Raw genomic sequence first — 16,526 nt, 5'->3', positions numbered from 1 at the left:
AGATACAAGTTAATCAGTGGAACCCAGTCCCTGTCCCACATGGGGCTCATGCTCTTATCCCCATTTTACAGATGAGGTAACTGGCCCAGAGAAGTTGTCACTTGCCCAAGTTCACACAGCAGACATGTGGTAGAGTCAGGATTAGAACCCAGGTCCTTCTAACTCCCTGGCCCATAATCTTTCCCACTAAGGTGCACAACTTCTCTGGAAGAGGAAGTGTAGAAAGAGAAGGAGAAAGAGGAGGAGGAGGAAAATGAGGAATAGGAAGAGGAAGAAGAGGAGAAGGAGGAAGAGAATGAAGAAGAAGAGGGGAAGGAGGAAGAGGAGAAGAAGGAGGAGGATGCAAAGAAGGAGGAAGAGGAGGAGGAGAAGGAGAATGGCCTAGTCTAAAGAGCACAGGCCTGGCAGTCAGAGGTCTTTTTTTTTTCTTATGCCGCCAAGTCATCTCCAACCTATAGCAACTTCATGGACACATCTCTCCCAGAATGACACACTCTATCTGTAATCATTCTGGTAGTGTATCCATTTAGTTTTCTTAATTAAAAAATACACAAGTTGTTTACCATTGCCTTCCAAACTAAACTTGAGCCTCTGCCCTCGACTCCCTCTCATGCCACAGCTGCCCAGCAGAGGGGAGTTTTGGCTTGTGGCAGATGGCCTTCCACTCACTACCCACTGGCCAAGCTAGGAATGGAATGGGTAGGCCTCTGCTTGACTCTCCCTCCCATAGCCAAGATTGGTAGAGTATTGGAAACTCTCCAGTTGTGATCCTGAGAGGGGGAAGTTAGAGGACCTGGATTCTAATCTCAGTGCTGCCAACTGTCAGCTGTATGACCTTGGGCAAGTCACTTAACTGCACTGAGCCTCAACATCCTCATCCATTAAATGGGGTTTCAATGCCTGCTCACCCTCCCATTAAACTGTTTAAACTACTTGATGATGATGGAAAAGATGCCTCTCTGGTTGGAAATCCAGCCTGTTTCATTTCAGCAGATGCAAAGGGGCAGCCACTGGAGAATTCGGGCCATGAGAAAGGGGGCCAATGGACCAGTTGGTGAGACTCCCGGCTAGACTACTGTGTCAGCCTTCTCTCTGACCTCCCTTCCTCCTCTCTCGCCCCGCTCCGGTCTATTCTTCACTCCGCTGCCCGGCTCATCTTCCCGCAGAAACAATCTGGGCATGTCACTCCCATTCTTAAACAACTCCAGTGGTTGCCTATCAACCTCCGCTCCAAACAAAAACTCCTCACTCTAGGCTTCAAGGCTCTCCATCACCTCGCCCCTTCCTACCTCTCCTCCCTTCTCTCTTTCCACCGCCCACCCCGCACGCTCCGCTCCTCTGCCGCCCACCTCCTCACCGTCCCTCGGTCTCGCCTATCCCGCCGTCGACCTCCGGGCCGCGTCCTCCCGCTGTCCCGGAACGCCCTCCCTCCTCACCTCCACCAAACTGATTCTCTTTCCCTCTTCAAAACCCTACTTAAAACTCACCTCCTCCAAGAGGCCTTCCCAGACTGAGCTCCTCTTCTCCCTCTACTCCCTCTGCCACCCCCCCTTTACCTCTCCGCAGCTAAACCCTCTTTTTCCCCTTTTCCCTCTGCTCCTCCACCTCTCCCTTCCCATCCCCTCGGCACTGTACTCGTCCACTCAACTGTATATATTTACATTACCCTATTTATTTTGTTAATGAATTGTACATCGCCTCGATTCTATTTAGTTGCCATTGTTTTTACAAGATGTTCTTCCCCTTGACTCTATTTATTGCCATTGTTCTCGTCTGTCCATCTCCCCCGATTAGACTGTAAGCCCGTCAAACAGCAGGGACTGTCTCTATCTGTTGCCGACTTGTTCATCCCAAGCGCTTAGTACAGTGCTCTGCACATAGTAAGCGCTCAATAAATACTATTGAATGAATGAATGAATGAATGACTCTCTCACCCCTAATTGCCCTCCCTGCCCCCACCCCCCAGGGCGAGGCTGCAAGCTCTCTTAGACTGCCTCCACCTCTGAGTGTTTCTTCTGATGAAACCGTCAGAGATTTATGCCTTCAGCACCCGGACTCAATGGAGGGATTGTATTGCTGTGCACAGCCAACCTGGATGGGTGCTTCAGCAGTTATCACAAGGATCAGGCAGGCAAGAGTAGCTGCACAAGCCCAGTCGAAAACAAATCAGGTTCTGGACACGTGTAAATCTAACTAGAAATCAGGATATCATTTCGCCCAGTCCTCCCTGCCCATCTTTGCCTTAGCCCTGCCTGATGCTTCTTCAGACCGTGACAGTGCTAGAGCCTGGGAAGCAGTATGGCCTAGTGGGTAGAACATGGGCCTAGGAGTCCAAAGGACCTGAGTTCTAATTCTGGCTCTGTCACTTGTCTGCTGTGTGACCTTGGGCAAATCACTTCATTCTCTGTGCCTCAGTTACCTCATTTGTAAAATGGGGATTAAGATGGTGAGCTCTATGTGGGGTAGGGACTGTGTCCAACCAGATTCATTCAATAGTATTTATTGAGTGCTTACTATGTGCAGAGGACTGTACTAAGTGCTTGGAATGTACAATTCGGCAACAGATAGAGACAATCCCTGCCCATTGACAAGCTTACAGTCTAATCGGGGGAGACAGACGGACAAAAACAAGACATCTTAATCACAATGAATAGAATCAAGGGGATGTACACCTCATTAACAAAATAAATAGAGTAATAAAAATGTATGCAAATGAGCACGGTGTTGAGGAGAAGGGAGAGGGGGAGGAGCAGAGGGAAAGGGGGCTTAGCTGAGGGGAGGTGAAGAGGGAGCAGAGGGAAAAGGGGAAGCTCAGTGTGGGAAGGCCTCTTGGAGGAGGTGAGCTCTCAGTAGGGCTTTGAAGAGAGGAAGAGAGTTAGGTGAGGAGGGAGGGCATTCCAAGACAGCAGTAGGATGTGGGCCAGAGATCGACGACAGGATAGGCGTGAACGGGGGACAGGGAAGAGGTGAGCAGCAGAGGAGAGGAGTGTGCGGGGTGGGCAGTAGAAAGAGAGAAGGGAGGAGAGGTAGGAGGGAGCATGGTGATGGAGAGCCTTGAAGCCAAGAGTGAGAAGTTTTTGTTTTGTGCCGAGGTTGATAGGCAATCACTGGAGGTTTTTAAGGAGGGGAGTGACATGCCCAGAGCCTTTCTGCAGGAAGATGATCCGGGCAGCGGAATGAAGAAGACTGGAGCAGGGAGAGTGAGGAGGAAGGGAGATCAGAGAGAAGGTGGACATAATAATCCAATCGGGATATTATGAGAGCTTGTACCAGATGATCTTGTATCTACCCCAGGGCTTAGAACAGTGCTTGACACACAGTAAGTGCTTAACAAATGCCATCATCATCACTACAGTCCTCTCTGCAGGATGGTCTGCCCGCAAGTTTCCTGGAAAACAGGGGCCGTTTGTACTTAACCCCTCCTGAATATTAGACTGTGAGCCTGTTGTTGGGCAGGGATCGTCTCTACCTGTTGCTGAACTGTACATTCCAAGTGCTTAGTACAGTGCTGTGCACATAGTAAGTGCTCAATAAATACTGTAGAATGAATGAAGTAATGATAATTAATAATAATTACTGTATTTGTTCAATGCTTACTCTGTTCCAAGCTCTGTTCTAAGCACTGGGGTAGATGAAAGGTAATCACGTTGGACACAGTCCCTGCCCCACATGAGCCTCAGATCCTTAATCCCCAGTTTACAGATGAGGGAACTGAAACACAGAGAAGTGAAGTGACTTGCCCAACATCACATAGAGAAGCAGCAGGATTAGAATCCACAACCTCTGCCTGCCAAGCCCATGCTCTTGCCACTGGGCACCTGGTCCTCTATGAAATGCCCATGTCCTAAATACTCTGCGATGGTGCTGGTTTGCCTATATATGAGAGCATTTCAAGTGTTCTATGGGGGAATGAGATGAGAAAGCACAGGTGAGAGCATGAGGTGTCCTTAATAAGGAGCAAGAGAAAAGCTTTCCCTTTTAATAAATACCATGAATTGATTTGCATTATTTCACTGTTTCCAAGCAGCACAATGGAATACCACGACTGGATCACTCTGCCATCACATGGCTGGCAGTCAGTCAGTCAACCATATTTATTGAGCGTTAACTGTGTGCAGAGGACTGTACTGAGTGCTTGGGAGAGTACAATATAACAACATGACAGAAACCCACCCACAAAAAGCTTACAATCTAGAGGGGGGAAACAATATAAATAAATTATGGATGTGTATGTAAGTGCTGTGGCAAGGGCGGGAGGTTGATTAAGGGGAGCAAGTCAAGGAAACACAGAAGAGAGTGGGAGAAGAGGAAAGGAGGGCTTAGTCAGGGAAAGCTTTCAGTAAGGCTTTGAAGGCTGGGCAAGTACAGTCTGAGGCAGGTGAATTTCCAGGTGGTTCTCAGAGCCTCTGCTCCAACTTCGGCAATTATCACAGAGGCTTTCCTTATCACAGGGATGTCGGCAATGAAGGATTGACCTCCAGTAGCTGAAGAGGCAGACAATCTCCAGTTGTTACAGTAATGAATGGGGACCTGTCAGAGAGCCACGTGGAGGAAACGTGGCCCCTGCATATCTCTCTATCACAAATTGTTTTAAATCTCCATTGTTCTCCAGTCTGGCTGGTAATTAATATTATTATTGTCTCTCATTGAGATAGATGACAATGCTAATTGCTTTTTCCCATGAATATCTCCTCGGTACCACTTAGCTCCAGATAAATAACAGTCCAAGGGAAAATGATTGGTGACTGTCATTTCTCACACTGATTTTGTCGGATATGCGAAGAGAGTTGTTGTGCTCTACTGAAATATGGGTGTTGTACAGCACAATCACAGGACACGCTTTGGGGCCATTCTGATCCTTGTCTACGCTGCTAGGCCTTCAACCGCTCTGGTGAACCCCGCCCCTTCCTCTCTTCCATGCAGGTCCTTGCCCCAATGTTCCCTGAAATAACAATAAAAATAATAATAATAATGGTATTTGTTAAGTGCTTACTGTGTGCCAAGCTCTGTTCTAAGTGCTAGGGTAGATACAAGATAATCAGGTTGTTCCACGTGGTGCTCAATCTTAATCCCCATTTTACAGATGAGGTAACTGAGGCCCAGAGAAGTTAAGTGACTCGCCCAAGGTTACACAGCAGACAAGTGGTGGAGCAGAATTAGAACCCACATCCTTGGCTTCCTAAACATGTGCTCTTGCCACTGTCATGCTGCTTGATGTTAATCTTTGGTTCTTAAGGACCCAGACAGCATGGGCCTGGGAGTCAGAAGAACCTGGGTTCTAATTCTGACCCCACCGCTTGTCTGTTGTGTGACCTTGGGCAAGTCACTTAACTTCTCCATGCCTCAGTTCCCTCATCTGGAAAATGGGGATTAAGACTGTGAGTCCTATGTGGGACAGAGACTATGTCCAACCTGACTACCTTCTACCTACCCCTGCACTTAGAAGAGTGCTTGTCACATAGTAAACACTTAACAAATACTATCAACATCATCATCAGTATGGTAGATGTAGGTAGAGGCAACATGACCCAGTGGATAGGGCACACAACTGTGAGCCGGAAGGATCGGGGTTCTAATCCTGGCTCTGCCACTTGTCTACCGTGTGATCCAGGGTAAGTTACTTAGCTTCTCTGTGCCTCAGTTACCTCATCTATTAAATGGAGATTAAGACTGTGCGCTCCATGTGGGATATGTACTGTGTCCAACCTGACAACCTTGCAAGCTACCCCAGCACTTAGTACAGTAAGCACATAGTAAGAACGTTAAAAGAAAGACATAAAAAAGAGAACTGAGGGACCCCGGAAAGGTCCCCAGAGGGTGGACTTTCACTTTCTCTCAGCATTAGCTTCATCTGTTCCAAAACTGAGTGGCTGGCTCTGATGGCCATCCCTGGGGGTCACGGCCATGGCTGAGAGAGTGCAGATGATGCGAGCCATCCCCATTGCCAGCAAGCCTGGCAAATGGTAATCAAAGAGCATAAGGCAGCTCTACACCATCAGTCCGGTCTTTGAGCCTGGCGCATAGAGGGCACCGCTTGCCGTGAAAGTGTTGGATGTGAGCAGCAACCAGGGGACAAGTGACTCCCGTTTTCTCCCCTTATTGCCACCTGGAAATTCCAGTGTGAAGAGCCCGTCTAAAGCAAAACCAACCTCTCCGGGCAGTCTGCCGGAGGACAGGGAGACTCTGGAACTTTCTGGTGACCCACTTGCCCACGATCCCCTCTCTGCATTGTTCTATACCAGGCAGAAAAGAGTCAAGCTGACAGGTCAGCACATCACCCTCTCATTGACTCCCACAATGGTCGCTGATTCAGGTTCCTTAAACACCTCACTTCCTAAGATGCAAAGCGTGGGTGTTTGGGAAACAGTTCCAAACAGCCACAAACGATGGCAAGAATAAGGTTTGCAATCCCCTGCTCTAGGGAGGGGTGGAGTAGGGAAGTAGGAGGGTGTATATTTCCATTGCAAACCTTCCCTAATGAACTGGTGTTTAGAGCCCTGTCAGATTTCTCTGACGGAGAGGGATCTTATCTGCATGAGGGCGCCAGGCGGGGAGAGGTGTGCCCATCCACAGTGGGTAATTGAAAACCTGTACAAGTTCGCCGGTAATGGGCTGTTCGAGAACATTAGCCTTGGCCCCCCAGGGCCTGCTGGAAAAGGATGGGAACAGAGAAGGAAATGAGCAGGTAAGAAGGCGCAAGGCCCATCGGAATCTTCCCGGAAGCAAAACCAGAGCTTTGTTCATTTTTCAAGGCCGGGATTTGAATCTGAGCAGAGGATCGGGTCAGGTTGCCGGCCCTGGCCCCGGCTGGGGACACAATATTATTGGAAGTCAAAGAAGCCTGGAAGCAGAGCCAGAGGGGTGCATTTAGGCCCTTCTAGTAGCCTGGATCACTTCTCAGCTCCATTCAGGTATGAAGGGGAAGAAGCAGCAACACGCAGAAGCAGTGTAGTCTAGTGGAGAGAGCATGGGTTCTCATGAGAGAGGTCAGTTAACTTCTCTGTGCCTCATTCACCTCAACTTCAAAATAGGAATTAAAACTGTGAGTTCCATATGAAAGAAGGACTGTATCCAACCTGATTATGTTGGATACATAATCTACCCCAGAGTCAGTCATTTGGTAAGCTAATTGTATTTATGCATAATAATGATAATTATGGCATTTAAGTTCTTATTACGTGCCAGTCACTGAACTAAGCCCTGGGATGGATTCAAGCGAATTGGGCTGGGCACAATCCCTGTCCCATGTGGGGCTCACATTCTCAATCCCATAGAGAAGCAGCATGGATCAGTGGAAAGAGCATAGGCTTGGGAGTTAGAGGTCATAGGTTCTAATCCTGGCTCTGCCATTTGTCAGCTGTGTGACTTTGGGCAAGTCACTTAACTTCTCTGTGCCTCAGTTACCTCATCTGTGAAATGTAGATGAAGACTGTGAGCCCCACGTGGGACAACCTGATTACCTTGTACCTCCCCCCCAGCACTTAGAAAAGTGCTTTGCACATGGTAAGCACTTAACAAATATTATTATTATTAATAAAAAGGGGTGAAGACTGTGAGCCCCACTTGGGACAACCTGATTTCCTTGTATCTACCCCAGTACTTAGAACACTGCTTGGCAAATATTAAGCGCTTAACAAAAATCGAGACTATTGTTATTATTTTACAGATGAGGGAAATGAGATACAGGGAGGTGAAGTGACTTGCCTAAGATCACACAGCAGACAAGTGGCAGAGCCAGGATTAAATTTATGGAGTACTTACTTTGTGTAGAGCACTGTACTAAGCATTTGGGAGAATGCAACATAACACCAGACATATTCCCTGCCCACAGTGAGCTTACAGTCTAAAAGGGGAGATGGACATTAAATAAGTAAATACAATTACAGATATGTACATAAGTGTTGTAGGGCTGAGTGGAGGGATGAATAAAGGGAGCAAGTCAGAGTGACAAAGAAGGGAGTGGGAGAAGAGGTAGGAGAATTTAGTCAGGAAAGGCTGCTTAGTACAGTGCCTGGCACATGGTAAGAGCTTAAATACCATTAAAAAAGGTTTGTGGGTCAGAGGTGTGGGTGTGAGAGAAGGGGGGTGTTGAACCACCCCAGAATCAAGAAAAAAAAAGCCTTTTCATGGACAACCATCACATTTTCCATAGGAGGAGCATCTTTGATTTTGATACAGTAAGTAACTAGAGAATTTGGCTGCAGGACTGGGTTTCTGTCAGTCAGTCAATCATATTTATTGAGCGGTTACTATGTGCAAAGCACTGTACTAAGCGCTTGGGAGAGTGCACTATAACAATAGACACATTCCCTGCCCACAACGAGTTTACAGTCTGGAGGGAGAGACAGACATTAATATAAAGAAGTACATTACAGATATATAACAAACTTACAGATATTTAAAGTCCATACTTCACTCTGCTACACGGATCGCTTTTCTACAAAAATGTTCAGGACATGTTTCCCCACTTTTCAAAAAACTCCAGTGGTTACCCATCCACAAATAAATATTAAGCCTCAAATAAATAAATAAATAAGCCTCAAATAAAAACCCCTCACCATTGACTTTAAAGCGCTCAATCACCTTGCTCCCTCCTACCTCACCTCATTACTCTCCTACTATTACCCAGTCCATACACTTTGCTCCATTAATGTTAACCTTTTCGTTGTGCCTCAAACTCGTCTATCTCACCGCTGACCCCTTGCCCACATCCTGCCTCTGGCCCGGAATGCCCTCCCTCTCCAAATATGTCAGATTTACTCTCCCCTGCCCCCTTCAAAGGCTTATTGAAGGCACATCTTCTCCAAGAGACCTTCCCAGACTAACCCCCTCTTTCCTCTTCTCCCACTCCCTTCTGCATCACCCTGACTTGCTCCCTTTGTTCTTGCCTGCTTCCAGCCCCACAGCACTTATGTACAGATCTGTAAATTATTTATTCATACTAATGTCTTTCCTCCCAGACTGTTAGCTTGTTGTGGGCATGGAATGGGTCTGTTTATTGTTGCATTCTCCCAAGCGCTTAGTACAGTGTTCTGCCAACAGTAAGCACTCAATAAATACTATTGAACTGAATGAAATATGGTTGAATGAATGAATATTGGGCTGTCTATGATTTGGCTGGTCTAATCCCTGTTTGGTACCTAGAAGAGTCTTTTCATTTTAAATACAGAATCTACCACCACCTCAGCTGCTGCTACTGAGTTCCACAACTCAGGAAATGAGAGCCTGTCCTTGCAAGGGAGAGGAAAGCAATTACTCTGGAGAAAAAGGAAGTCAAGGGAGCTCTGGGGATACTCTCTGGGTTCTGCAGATTTCCATAAAAGATTAAGTAGCAGTAAAGGTACTAACGGTATCTTTCGAACACCATTTGGTGCGATCTTCTGTTCCAAGCTCTCAGGAGAACACAACAGAAGCGGGGTATTTCCCTGTCCACAAGGAGCTTACAGCCAAAAGGGGGAGACTGATGTAAAAATATTTGTAAATAGGGTAGCCCCAATAAATAAATTTGTATAACAGTCCATTCCACATTCATTCAATAGTATTTATTGAGCACTTACTATGTGCAAAACACTGTACTAAGTGCTTGGAATGTACAATTCGGCAACAGATAGAGACAATCCCTGCCACTGACGGGCTTACAGTCTCATCGATCCATGTTTATGAGCTGCAGAAGGGTTTCAATAAAAAAAGTACATACAGCACCGTGGTCTAGCAGAGAAAGTAAGGGCCTGGGAGTCAGAGGTTCTGGGTTCTAATCCCATCTCTGCCATTTGCCTCCTGTGTTACCTTGGGAAGTCACTTAACTTCTCTGTTCCTCAGTTTCCTCATCTAGAAAATGAGGCTTCAGTACCCGTTCTCAGACCCACTTGTACCGTAAGCCCTATGTGGGACTGGGAGTATATCTGACCTTATTAACTTATATCTAGCTTAACATTTAATACAATTCTTGACATCTAATGTGCTGATGTGTCTCATCATCCAGACTGCAACCTTGTTGTGGGCTGGGAATGTGTCTACAAACTTTGTTGTATAGTAGTCTCCGAAGCACTTAGTACTAAGTGTTCTGCCCCATAATAAGCACTCAATAGATATCATTGATTGATTGACAAATTGAGAATCAAATCAAAGAAGACTTGTTGAGTTTTATGAGAGCTTAGAAAGGGGTCCTCCTCTCAGGTCACTCCTGCAGAGTTTCCAGTACTCTACCAGTCTCTACTATAGGAGGGAGAGTCAAGCAGAGGCCTGTTCATTCCATTCCTAGTTTGGACAGTGGCTAGAGAGTGGAAGGCAATGTGGTACAAGTCAAAACTCTTCTATGCAGGGCAGTGGACTGGTAGAGAGTCAAGAACAGAGACAAAGATTAGTGCCTGGAAGGAGGCAATGGTAAGCCACTTCCGTATTTTTCCCAAGAAAACTCTATGGATCCACTACCAGAGCGATTGCAGATTGAGGTGGGGCATTCTGGGAGAGATGTTTCCTTGGAGTCGCTAAGGGTCAGACACAACTTGATGACATAAGACAACAACAGAAAGTGTGAGAGTGGTTGGTGAAAGAGTGGTCTGTCAGGTTAAGGTAGAGAGGGAGTTTCAGGCAGGGGGAAAAGCCTGAGTGAGAAGACAGGAGAGGGAGAGCAAGAAAAAGTCCTCACAAATGGAGAAGCTGCATGGCCTAGTGGAAAGAGCACAAGTCTGGGAGTTAGAGGACCTGGGTTCTAATCCTGTCTCTGCTAAATAATGATTAATGATAACTGTGGCTACTAGGCCCCTACTATGTGCCAGATACTCTACTAAGTGTTGGGGTGGATACAAGCAAGTCGAGGTGGACGCAGTGCCTGTCCCACATAGGCCCCATAATCTTAATCCCCATTTTACAGATGAGGTATTTGAGGCCCAGAGAAGTTAAGCAACGTGCCTAAGGTCACCCAGCAGACAAGTGGAGTCCTCTGACTCCCAGACCTGTTTGCTCTTCCCACAGGCCATGCTGCTTCACTAATTACGAGGACTTTTTGCCTGCTCTTCCACCCGTCTTCTCACTCCAATTTTTCCCTCTGCCTGAAATTCCCTCTCCACCCTTAACCTGTCAGATCACATCTCTTACCACCTTCTAAGCCTTCTAAACATGATCAATTGTATTTCTGGCGTGCGTACTGTGTGCAGAGCACTGTACTAAGCTTCTGGGAGAGTACATCATATCAGCATTGGTAGACGTGTTCTACCAACGTTCATGCATGTCTGTGACTGCTGGGTGACCTTGGACACGTCACTTTGCTTCTCTGTGCCTCAGTTACTTCATCTACCAAATGGGGATTAAGATTGTGAGCCCCACGTGGGACATGGACTGTGTCCAACCTGATTATCTTGTATCTACCCCAATGCTGGGAGTTTTAATGGTATTTGGTAAGCACATGCTATGTGCTAGGCACTGTTCTAAGTGCTTAGTACAGTGCCTGGCACATAGTAAGCACATAACAAATGCCATTAAAAACAAACCCGCTCCAAAGCTCTCCATCAACTCCTTCCATCTTCCATATCATCCCTCTTCATTTACTACTCTCCATCTTACCGTCTTCATTCCTCCCCAGTTCTCTTTCCTTAAATGTGGATCACATTTAGCATTTAGGTCCTGGGAAGGATGCACCCTGGCTTTTTCAATTTGGTAGGGATCGAGCCAGGCTGAATTGGCCGTTCTCTATGTAAAAGCCAGTTTGCCACATGCCGATTATAGATGGTTCTTCAAAAATTGGCACTTTTTCTCTAAAATTAACTTTACTAATCAGCATGGTCTAGTGGAAAGAGCATGGTCCTGGAGAGTCAGAGGACCCGGGTTCTAATCCCAGCCCTGCCACTTGCCTGAACAAGTCCTTTCCCTTCTCTGGGGCTCAGTTCCATCACCTATAAAATGGGGATCCAATATCTGTTCTGTCTCCTACTTAGACAGTGACCCACATGTGGGATGGGGACTATGTCTGACCTAATTGATTCATATTGACCCCAGGACTTAGTACAGTGCTTGCCATATAGTAAGTGCTTAATAAATACTATAATCATTATTATTATTATCATTATTCCTCTGGGCTTATGAAAGCTTCTTAGACACCCATGGGGCATAGTTCAGTCCCAACTGTGAGACCCCACAAAAGAAACCTCTATGCAGAAGTAATCTTTTTAAAAATGTTATCATTTCTTTGGTTAAAAAAAGGTAATAGAAGCCACATGGCCTAGTGGAAAGAGCCCTGGCCCGGGAGTCAGAAGGACCTGAGTTCGAGTTCCAGCTCCACCACTTAGAGGCTGTTTGATCTTGGGCAAGTCACTTAATTTTCTATTCCTCAGTTACTGCATCTGTAAAATGGGGATAAAGACTGTGAGTCCCATGTGGAACAAGGACCGTTTCCAATCCGATTCGATTCGTTTGTGTCCACCCCAGCATTAGTAAAGTGTCTAACACATAGTGAGTGCTTAACAAGTACTATTTTTAAAAAATCCAAAAACGCCCTCGACATCCTTTCTCATTCAACCTTTCCCACCATCTGGTGATTCTGACCAGCTCAATTTAAAGCCAAGGCAGAAGCAGGAAATGTGCAGTAAGGACATGGAATGGCTGAGCCATTAGCCTAGCATGGCACAGCTTTATTCACATTGACAGGTGGGGAGACCCAAATCAGGTTATTGTTGATGACAGATGAAATGTCATATACCTCAGCTATGTGTGACCAGAATAAAAGTCAGATTCCTCAGGATCCCAGGACCTTCTAAAGATAGGCAGTAGCATTCTGCAGGGATTTTCCCAGATGGAAAATACTGACAACAAGGCAGCTCTGTAGGTTTCTTGACCAAAAAACTCATTTAGTTTGAACAAAATGAGTCAAATTAGCATTTTATTGACAAACATGGATAATCTCTCCCTTCGGTTATGTGAATCTGTTTCCATAGTATACTTGGGCTGGGCCTAAGCCTTGAAGAGAGAGCCATAAAAGGATAAAGACTCAGAAAAGGGAAATGAGGAAAATCTAAAGGAGACTGAGAAGGGGAGGTTATTGAATTATTGCCAATGGGAACAGGACCAGACACTCTCCCTGTGCCCTGGAGACAGACCAAACTCTCAACATATAAAGTGCTCAATAAATACCACTGACTGATTAATCAAGAGAAAATGGGTTTTGGTTAAAACTGGAAGGATTTAGGTTATCAATCAATTAATGGTATTTATTGAGCTCTTCTTTTGTGCACAGCATTATACTAAACACAGTGTGGACTAGTGGAAAGAATATGGCCCTGGAGGTCTGACCTGATTACCTTGTATCTACCCCAGTGCATATGACAGTGCTTGGCATGTAGTAAGTGCTTAAATACCACAATTATTATTATTTATTATAACAGAGTTGATAGACACTTTCCCTGCCTACAAGAAGCTTACAGTTAAGAAGGGGAGAAAAACACTGAAATACACAAAGTGTTTTGGAGCTGAGGGTGGAGTAGATATAAAGGGTTTAATAATGTTGGTAGGTGCCAAGCACTGTTCTAAGCACTGGGGTAGATTCAAGGTAATCAGGTTGTCCCATGTGAGGTTCACAGTCTTAATCCCCATTTTACAGATGAGGGAACTGAGGCACCGAGAAGTGAAGTGACTTTCCCAAAGTCACACAGCTGACAGGTGGAGCCGGGATTAAGACCCATGACCTAAGCCCGGGCTCTTTCCACTGAGCCATGCTGCTTCAAGGTCATAAAGAATGCAGGGGGGAGGGGGAATAGGAGAAATGAGAGGACAGTCAGGGAGGGCCTCTTTAAGGAGATGTGATTTTTGTAAGGCTTTGGAAGCTGGGCAGAATAGTGGTCTGCCGGATCTGAAAGGGGAAGGAGTTTCAGACCAGATGGAGGACGTGGGCCACTGATAAGATAGATGAGATCGAATTACAGTGAAGGGTTGGCATGGGAGCAATATGTGTGGGCTGGGCTGTAGTAGGAAATTAGCGAGAGAAGTGGAGGGGATGAACTCAGTGGGGGCATTAAAGCCAACATAAGGAGTTTCCATTTGATGGGCAACTACTGGAGCTTCTTGAGGAGTAGAGAGAGGTGGACTGAACTTGTTTTAGAAAACTGATCCTGGCTGGAATGGGGAGAGTCAGGAGGCAGGGAGGTTAGCAAGAAGGCTGTTAGAGTTTAGTGATTAGAAGGCCTCGTAAAGAGAACAGGGGCACTTTGGTTGCTCCCAAGTGCCACAGCAAAATCCAGTTGGGCATCACCAATATTATTAAAGTGTTCTCCCTTTCTACAGGCAGAGGTCACAGACGACAGACCCGATTCTCCCCCTACAAAAACTCGAGAGGAGAAAAAAATGCTCTTCTCCGCACCCGGTAGCTCTTAGACAAGATCAGAAAACTAGCAAAAGTTTTTCCCTTTTCCTTGGAACATTCTCATCTAAGAGGCTGTGTGGTTGGCATGAACAGACTATAATGCACCTTAAAGCCTTTCCACACAACCACCACAATTAGACATAATTGCTTCTGTGTCCTTGGCAATAGATAGAGCACCTCCTTTGGAGCACAGTAGTATCCTGGACTCACAAAGGGAAATTAAGTTCTATGAGTTAGTGATGAGGTCCAGAGAGGACTCTCCTTATACCGAGCTCTCCCCTCGGCAACCTCCCCCATGTTCAATTAGCCTAAATTGAGAACATTCCCCTAATCCTTGTTTTAGAGACACTACTGAAGAGGCTCCTAGGTTTAGTGCAGCCAAGTCAGACAGCAGAGTCACAGTAGCCAAAGCAAATCAGATCGTTTTAATCAGTTGCCTCCCCTTCTTCTGCTTTCCCTGCCCACACCCGAGAACTCCGGTATAATTAGAAAGGAATCCTGAATGATAGCAAGACTGACTGCAGTCATAGGATGAAGTTTCCATATCTGTGTCAGATGAAGAGACTGTTCCCACCTGAGAAGAAGAAAGAAAAAAGGGGGAATCAAATGCAAAGGAGTTTTTGAGCAGTAGTGAGAGCAATTGCTTATGTTTCTCAAAGTGCCACTCCAGTATTCTCAGTCGTCTTCACAACCTCCCCTGGGGAGGTGGGGATTTTGAAGCATTTGTAAAGACCTCCTTCCACCCTGCCCTATTTGCAGTCCTCTCCTAATGAATCACCTCTCTCCTGAGGCCAGAGGTGCTGGAGTCAAGATCACCTCCATATACTTTTCTGGGTTAATGCAGGAGCAACTAGAGTAGATGGAAAGGTGGGCTCTCGTTGGGTTTCAGTTTAAGAATCGAGCTTCCGGAACTTCGGTTGCTGCCAAGTTACTTTGGGGCATTTGTTTCTTAAAAAAAATGGAATGTAGAAAGCCAACAGACTCTGGTAGGATTTTCAATAATTGCCTTTTTTTCCTTCAGATGTTTAGAAATGATTTCTGCTACCACAGAGATTCAGATAAAAAGGAAGTCAAGTGTTTCAGCACAGAGTTGGGCTCACCGTGTGAGGAGATAGGTTATAACAAGAAGATAGCTGTCTCTGTGAAAAGCTAATCCATAGTTTTCATGTACAACCTTTACAAATTGTGCCCGTGTGGCAGAGTTTGAATTACTTTCTCTAACAGCTTCTGGAAACAAATGCAAAATCTTTCAAGTTCATTCAAAGTCATTACAATATTTCGCAGAACGGAATCAATTGTCGTAACCTCTGTGGGTGTGTAAAATATGAAATTACTATCACTCTCATGGTTCTTCGGAGTTGGTAAATTAGAAGAAATTGATTATAGGAGCTTTTGGAAGGGACTCTAGTGTATTAAAAGTGTCCTGATGACAAACAACAATATATTATTTGTGAGATTTTGTTTGATGAAATTGTCTTGTCCGCTAATGGCTGTTTGCCTTTGTTATTGTTCTGACTTGCCTTCTAACAAATTGATGTGTGGGTTGAGGTTTATCATGTGATGACTAGGAGAAACAGGAGACTTCACTGATTCAGAAGAATTTAATTTCTATTTCTTGTCACAATCGAGGCTGTTTAAAAGTTGAGTAGTTTTCCATTTTGGCTTAACTCGGTTTTTCTCCATGGAAATGAGATTTCAGACAACTCAAATTTAAATCTTCCCATTTTATAAATCCCCCTCCCTTTCTGGAGTTCTTCTGTATTTTCCTAGAAGACATGGCATATTTAAGGTGATTTGTTCCAATGATTCAAAGAGAATCAGAGGCTTGGGATTCACCTGTTTTGCTAGCATTATGAATAATTGCAGAGAACACAGGGAAGTGAGGCTGGCTGTGTTCTGATCATTACTTAAGTCCAGGGCAAGCTTGTCTGGTTGGCCGTAGTTGACCAATTGGGGTGACAAATTTCTTGAGCTGTTTGTTGGTTTGGTTCAGAAGGAGAGAAGTTCTTCTGCCCAGTGTATGGTAGACTCTTCCACTCATCTGCTGGGTGACCTTGGGCTAGTCTTTTAAATTCTCTTACCTCAGTTTCCTCATCAGCAAAATGGTGATTAAGACGGGGAGCCCCATGTGGAAAAGGGACTTTGTCCACCCCAATTATCTCGTATGTACCTCAGT

At 45.6% G+C, this 16,526-nt stretch overlaps 1 non-coding gene across 1 annotated transcript; it reads right to left on the bottom strand.

Annotated features, from left to right (window-relative positions):
• Nucleotides 1-642: 642 nt before the first annotated feature.
• On the bottom strand, nucleotides 643-780 carry LOC114809621. The gene has a single exon (XR_003757397.1). It is a non-coding gene; the product is annotated as a small nucleolar RNA SNORA7 (small nucleolar RNA).
• Between the last annotated feature and the right edge of the window lie 15,746 nt (nucleotides 781-16,526).

This window comes from Ornithorhynchus anatinus, chromosome 2 (assembly GCF_004115215.2).
Source record: "Ornithorhynchus anatinus isolate Pmale09 chromosome 2, mOrnAna1.pri.v4, whole genome shotgun sequence".
Classification (NCBI taxonomy): domain Eukaryota; kingdom Metazoa; phylum Chordata; class Mammalia; order Monotremata; family Ornithorhynchidae; genus Ornithorhynchus; species Ornithorhynchus anatinus.
The sequence above is the reverse complement of the archived record's forward strand: the minus strand, read 5'-3'. Positions and strand labels throughout refer to the sequence as shown.